A 6000-nucleotide genomic window follows, 5' to 3' on the forward strand; every position below is an offset into this window, starting at 1 on the left:
TAAAGAGCATTTCAAAAATTGAAGGAACAATAAATTAAGTTTCTAAACATGACAGAAAAACATTTAAAAATCAACAAAGTGTACAGTACATTTTCTAAGACTCTGGGGGACAACGCGAAGAAGGTTCCTCTTCTACTCTTTGCTTCTTGCTGAAGAACCCCCTCCTCAACTTTTCCCCAAGCCACCCACCACACAGAAATTCAAATCCAGAATTTTTTTTAAAAAACAGCAGAGTGGCCCAATGGTCACAGAAAATCATAAAAATGCAGAAAAAAACCCACAAGCTTCCAGATTCTTGCAAACCCCTCCCCAACACCAAGTCCTTGAATTCCAAACACCCCAACCCAAAATCCAACCCCCCCCCCAAAAAAAAGTTTTAAAAGTTTTGGAAAAGCTTGAAAAATCACCAAAGTCTTTAAAAACCTCAAAAAAGGCTACCACACCGCGTTCTATGAGTTGCTCCTCGAAGTCAAGTCGCAACTGTATTAACGGTGTTAAGAAAAAGGAAACAAACTTGCAAGACGTTTTCGTTTTTCGTCTTGCGAAGCAAGCCCATAGGGAAATTCGTCTTGCGAAGCAGCTCAAAAAACGGAAAACCCTTTCGTCTAGCGAGTTTTCTGTCTTGCGAGGCATTCGTCTTGCGGGGCACCACTGTACTATGATTTAAATATTAATTGCATCCAGCCAGGCTAGGACACCATCCAACCTCTGCTTAAAAAGCTCCATTGAGGGAGAATCCACTACCATTCCACTGTCAAGCTGCTCTTATAGTCTAAGTGGTGTGCCATATAAAAAACAAAATATATCCTTAAAATATAACTATAGCCCAGAACCAGTAGAACAGCGGTATAAATTCTAATTAGAATGCAGTCTAAACAAGAATTAAGAAAGGAATGGAAGTGTCTTGAAGAATATATTCTACAATCTTACTTCAATGGAAATCTTTGGATAAGTACTGATTTTGTTCATTAAGCTAAGATGCAGTGATTCTGGAATAGAGGACTGATCAGTGTGATGAATAAATACGAACACAATGATCGAGTTTTAATGTAGCGAGAAGGACATCATGGACGTGGGTGAGGGAAGTCGCATGTGTATTTGGGTAAATGGTGAATAGGGTATAGGGTTGGATGTAGGGAATCCGTATATTTAATATAATATATGTTATGTACAAGGGACACGGGTGGCGCTGTGGGTTAAACCACAGAGCCTAGGACCTGCCGATCAGAAGGTCGGCGGTTCGAATCCCCACGATGGGGTGAGCTCCCGTTGCTCAGTCCCTGCTCCTGCCCACCTAGCAGTTTGAAAGCACCTCAAAGTGCAAGTAGATAAATAGGTACCACTCCGGCAGGAAGGTAAATGGCATTTCCATGTGCTGCTCTGGTTCGCCAGAAGTGGCTTAATCATGCTGGCCACATGACCCGGAAGCTGGACGCCAGCTCCCTTGACCAATAGAGCGAGATGAGCGCCGCAACCCCAGAGTCGGTCACAACTGGACCTAATGGTCAGGGGTCCCTTTACCTTTACCTATGTTATGTACAGTGCTGAAATTGTATAGTAACTAGTGTGTAATATGAATTTAATAAATAAATAAATAAATAAAGGAAAGGGGGGGAAATTAAAAATAAAATTATTCTACACATAAAAAAAGAATAGCAGTATAAAACCATGTATTCCTCTTGTCAGATCCCACCTAGAGTCCTGTGCACCACAGTTTCAGAAGGATATCGATCCTTTCAGATCAATGGTCTGGAAACCAAGCTGCATGAGGAACAGTTGAGGGATTTGGGTATTTAACCTGGAGAACAAGAGACAGATGATATGATTGTTGTTGTTTAGTCGTTTGGTCGTGTCCGACTCTTCGTGACCCCCTGGACCAGAGCACGCCAGGCACTCCTGTCTTCCACTGCCTCCCGCAGTTTGGTCAAACTCATGCTGGTAGCTTGGAGAACACTGTCCCACCATCTCGTCCTCTGTCGTCCCCTTCTCCTTGCGCCCTCCATCTTTCCCAACATCAGGGTCTTTTCCAGGGAGTCTTCTCTTCTCACGAGGTGGACAAAGTATTGGAGCCTCAGCTTCAGGATCTGTCCTTCCAGTGAGCACTCAGGGCTGATTTCCTTCAGAATGGATAGGCTTGATCTTCTTGCAGTCCATGCGACTCTCAAGAGTCTCCTCCAGCACCAGAATTCAAAAGCGATAGCCATCTTCTAATATCTGAAGGGTTGTCACATGGAAGATGGAGCAAGCTTGTTTTTCTACTGCTCCAGAGGGTGGGAGCCAAACCAACAATTTCAAATGACAAAGGAGATTCCAGAAGAACATTCCCAGGTGGTTACCATGAACCATACAGCAATGAACAGCTGACTCTTGAATACAATGCAGGCTGCATACACTGAATACATTTAAAAGCACATTGCTTCCGCCATTGGGTATATGAACTTTCAATGTGCTTCAAATGTATGCAGCTGAGAAGTACGAAACCTGCTTTTTGAGAAAGGTTGGGGTGGAATGCCCCACCCTGCAAGATTCGGGGCTGACTCCCGTCCGATGTAAGCATCTCAAACAGTTTGAAGAGGTAGCGGTGGCCACCAACTTGGACAGCTCTAAAAGGACTAATAATAATAATAATAATAATAATAATAATAATAATAATAATAATAATAATTTATACCCCGTCCTCCCCGGCCAGAGCTGTGCTCAGGGCAGCAAACAGCAATAAAATTACAATGAAACATAATGGGGGGGGGGAACAGTTTTTTTAAAATACGGGTTAAAATACAATTTAAAATGCAGCCTCATTTTAAAAGTAGCCCATAAATCAATCATAAGGGGAGGGAAACATAAGGGTCAGACTGAGTCCAAACCAAAGGCCAGGCGGAACAGCTCTGTCTTGCAGGCCCTGCGGAAAGATGTACCATCCATCTGAAACCCAAGAGACTCAATGGTTGCCAGATATGATATGCCAGTCCCTAGGGCCCTATTCTCTTGTGACAGAGTGTTCCACCAAGTCGGGGCCAGTACTGAAAAGGCCCTGGCCCTAGTTGAGGCCAATCTAACCGTCTTGTGACTTGGGACCTCCAAAGTGTTGTCATTTGTGGACCTTAAGGTCCTCCGCGGGGCAGACCAGGAGAGGCGGTCCCGTAGGTACGAGGGTCCTAGGCCGCATAGGTCTAGAGAAATTTATGGAGGCTCAAAAGGCTAGGAATGCATCCCGTACCCTCCAAGTGTCCCTTTTTCCCAGAGATAGTCCTGGAATTACGGAAGCCATCCCAGATTCTGATTTGATCCCAGAATGTCCTTATTCCCCCCACCAGAGCACAAGGAGAAGGAGGAGCTGGCACTTGTCCTGTGGCAGCTGCAATGGAGCCATCCCATTGCCTCCCCATGGCCTTCGCTGCCAGCCTCCTCCCTTGGGCAGCTTGTAGTGGCTGCTGTGTCCCATTGGTGTCACGACGATGGCACTTGCCCTTCTTCTGATAGGAAATGCTCCGGGGGGGGGGGCGCCAAAAATGGGGGATTGAGGAGGGTCAGTTGCAGGGAGTGAGAAATGGCCCTATTTTCATCCGAGGAATGCTGGAGAGTAATGGGGTGCTAGCCTCAATGGATGGATAGATAGATAGATAGATAGATAGATAGATAGATAGATAGATAGATAGATAGATAATTTATTACCGTCGGAGTCCAGCTTATAAAACACACTTGGGGTACAATCCCAGAAGGAAAGCAAACATTTAAAACAATGTACAACAATAAATTTAAAATTTATAAATGTGATAAGCGTATAGACACTTAAAACTTTAAGATAAGCTACCGCAGAGAGATGACCCAGAGTCTCCCATGGAACCGAGTTTGGGGATTTTCTTAACAAATTAGTTTGGGTCGGGGGGTGGTCTGCACCTACAGATCTGTACACAGAATCTGGTGACCATCCGGGTCGTCTTCTGATCTTTGCCTAACAGGAAAAGGTCAATTTTATGCTTTTCTGGGAGGTCAGCGAGCCTCACCAGCAGGGGATCAATGGTCTCACTATGTGCCTCTTCATAAAAGGGACATCTAAAGAACAAGTGCTCTGGGCTTCCTATCTCCCCCAATGAACAGGCGCAAAGTCTCTGAGCATATGGGACTTTTTTAAAGGATCCTTCCAGGGCCGGCAAGGGCAGAGCTGAGCTTCTGGCGAGTGTAAAAGCCCTTCTTGCATTTTTGGATACGAAAAAGAAGAGATATGCTGCTGGTGTGGCTATATCTCTCTCCAATTTTCTCCAATTTTATAGTTGGGGCACCTTGAGCAGTCCTGTTGTCTCTCAGTGTCTACAGGTTTTCAGGTCTTGCTTGCAGGTTTCCCAGAGACATTTGTCCACGCTGAGAACAGGGCGCTGGGCTAGACGGACCTCCTTTGGTCGGATCCTGCAGCCAGGCTCATAGGACGATGAGAACCTTTGTTCTGATCCAACAGAGATCTTCCTATGCCCTCTCTTGGATGCAGATGAAAGGCTGCGAATGTACAGATTCAGCAGAGCATCTATCAGAAACAGGAGTACGATCCTGGACAGCCTCTCAGGCAGTTGTTGTTGTCCTTCTGGCATGGACATTTCCTTCCTGCTTGCAGTTCTGCATTTTCCCCTATGCAGCTTGGTCTCCTCCTGTTTTGCAGCTACTTCCTGTGAAGAAACCACCTACTTCCTCTGTTATACAAACAGCTGTTCTATAGCTAGCTCTCTCTCTCTTTGTATGTAGCTATCACATAAGCAAGCAAGCAAGCAAGCTAGTTATTAGGTCTTCACAAAGTGTACATTCATTAGCTTGTCAAGCAGAGATGGCCACTTGTTTAAATGGCATCAAAAGTGAGTTGTTGTTGTTGTTTAGTTGTGTCCAACTCTTCGTGACCCCCTGGACCAGAGCACGCCAGGCACTCCTGTCTTCCACTGCCTCCCGCAGTTTGGGCAAACTCATGCTGGTAGCTTTGAGAACACTGTCCCACCATCTCGTCCTCTGTTGTCCCCTTCTCCTTGTGCCCTCCATCTTTCCAAACATCAGGGTCTTTTCCAGGGAGTCTTCTCTTCTCATGAGGTGGCCAAAGTATTGGAGCCTCAGCTTCAGGATCTGTCCTTCCAGTGAGCTCTCAGGGCTGATTTCCTTCAGAATAGAGAGGTTTGATCTCCTTGCAGTCCATGGGACTATCAAGAGTCTCCTCCAGCACCATAATTCAAAAGCATCCATTCTTCGGCGATCAGCCTTCTTTATGGTCCAGCTCTCACTTCCATACATCACTACTGGGAAAACCATAGCTTGAACTATAGGGACCTTTGTTGGCAAGGTAATGTCTCTGGTCCTTAAGATGCTGTCTAGGTTTGTCAAAAGTGAGTTACACAGAACTAAATAGTTCTGCCAACAGTGGTGGGGCATCCCTTTGCACTTTCGCTGCCTGAGGCAGGTGCTTCATGGATGGGCCAACTCTGCAACTATACAATGAGATGAAAACCTTTTGGAGGGACTCTCCCTGAGGCAGCGCTGACCCAAGGTTTTCTAAAAATTTGGCTTTAGTTCTCAAGCCTGCCGTCGCTTGCACTGACACCTACACAAAGAACCCACCGCAATAATCAGGCTGCAATATTGCAGTTCTCTGTCCAATTACTTTCTTGGGAGTAAACTCCCATCCCTGAATGTTGTGGGACTTGTGGAGGGATCCCATAGGCACATAACCTAGGAGTGCGTTCCATCAAACTCCACTGCATTCCCTTCTGAGCAGACATGTATAGGAGTTCGCTGCTCGTGAGTAAGCATGCATAAGCGCAGAATGTATATAGTAAAAGGACTCTGATTACAAGTACTTATAAGGGAGTAATGGCTTTCCCAACCGAAAGATTCTTTCGTATGAGTCAAAACCATTGAGCCAGCCCCCGCTGTTCTTGTCAATTTGAACGGCATCTAGCCAGAAAATTTCTTTCCAAGGATTAAGTTAAAACCATCTGTTTTGAAGCTTGGAAAGGCGCTGCCTTTTTG

Source organism: Podarcis bocagei (genome assembly GCF_964188305.1).
Source record: "Podarcis bocagei genome assembly, chromosome: 10".
In the NCBI taxonomy this organism is placed as follows: domain Eukaryota; kingdom Metazoa; phylum Chordata; class Lepidosauria; order Squamata; family Lacertidae; genus Podarcis; species Podarcis bocagei.